Source organism: Triticum dicoccoides, chromosome 1A (genome assembly GCF_002162155.2).
Source record: "Triticum dicoccoides isolate Atlit2015 ecotype Zavitan chromosome 1A, WEW_v2.0, whole genome shotgun sequence".
In the NCBI taxonomy this organism is placed as follows: domain Eukaryota; kingdom Viridiplantae; phylum Streptophyta; class Magnoliopsida; order Poales; family Poaceae; genus Triticum; species Triticum dicoccoides.
The window spans coordinates 477,120,462-477,122,186 of NC_041380.1; positions in this window are offsets into that span (position 1 = coordinate 477,120,462).

Below are 1,725 nucleotides of genomic sequence, written 5' to 3' on the forward strand. Positions count from 1 at the left end.
CTGACCCGGAAAGGTTTTCTTATGCTGCCTAAGTGGTTGGCCAGAGTACGAGGTGGTGTTTTCTTTTTCTTTTTTCTTTTTTTGCTAGTAGGTGTTTTCTTGACCTGACATACTATTCATATTGCTTTATGTGTTTCATTTCTTTTGAGATGTGATGGGTACACTTTGCTACTACTTGTGTTGTCATGAAAATGGTGAAGAACACTTGCAAGATAATAAAATAGTGTGGAGGTATGCAGTATAAATGGTCATCTTGATGTTGGCTTGAGGGTTGCAATTAATTACATTGTTACAAAATTTTGTGTGGTTGTGTGGAAGAAAGGAGATGTACTGACATGGAAAACAATAGATATGTCAGCTGAGCAACGACCAATGAAAAATTACCCATATGCTGGTTCATTATTTGTTGCATCTTGGCAATGGATAGTACCCTGGTTAGAAAGTAGTGTTGGGTTGACTACAACATGCTCTTGTATAAAAGGGAAGCAAACAACCTATTCTGTAAAAAGATTCTCGCAACTCAACTATTGGTTTCTGCTAGAATTGGATATTTGGATCCATCGTTGCTTACTCATGCCTATCTTGGTGGTTTTGGTGGGCTCAAATGCAATACTTACATTACAGCTGGATGCATTACATCTTCTATTTGTGATGCACTCTCTTCACAAGAAATGGGATTTACATTTGAAGATTCTAATGGCGAGAGTACTAAATAAGCGAGCACTGCGGGCATTACATTTGAAGAATCTGCAAGTGGAAGGGCAATTGGAAGAGCAACTATAAGTACAATAATTTCCAGTGCACATCTAGGAAATCAGAATGTGAGCTCGATGTTTCTCGGATTTTTGATGTCTTGAGAAGGAGAGAATGGTAGCTTTTTATGTCTGTGGGCTACTATGCCCAATACTTTCATCGAACTAAGAAGTTGAGATCCTTACTATCTCTTGCAAGCTAGCATATGGAGTGCAACACATACCATGTTTTTCTGTCTGGATAGCTCATGGGGTTGTTCTAATGTGTCTCGTCATGCAACTCTGGTGTCTGCTCAATCACTATTAGGGAAAAGCCTATACACAGAATTTTACCAGTAGCGCTGTACAAAATCAAGCGCTGCTGCTACTTAGTAGCAGCGCGCGTAAATAAACTGCGCTACTGCTATGACTTTAGCAGTAGCGCGTACTAGCGAAAAGCGCTGCTGCTACATTTGAACTGGGCGCACATGGCTATCCCAACCTAGCAGTAGCGCGTATAATGGCCCAGCGCTACTGCTAATCTCCTTAGCTGCAGCGCACTTACGTGTAAAGTGCTGCTGCTAACGGAAATAAAATAAAGTGAAAAACAAGTAGAAAAGTAAATGAAAATGAAAGAAATAGAAAAAAGGAGAAAGGGAAAAAATAAAATGTAAAGAAAAATAAAAGAAAAAAGGGAAAAAAGGAGAAAGGAATAGCAGTAGCGGGTTTCAGTAAACGCGCTATAGCTAACTTAGCTATAGCGCGTTTCCGGAAACGCGCTACCGTTACGTTTCACTTAAACAGCGGTTTCCCCCCATCCCGCCCCCCGGCCACCAATTCTTCCCCAAATCGTCCCTCGCCCTCGCCGCCGTCTCCTCACCGCCGCCGCCCGAGGCCGCCCTCAGCCTCACCGCCGCTGCCCGAGGCCGCCCTCAACCTCACTGGCGCCGCCCGAGGCCGCCCTCAGCCTCACAGCCGCCGCCCAAGGCCGCCC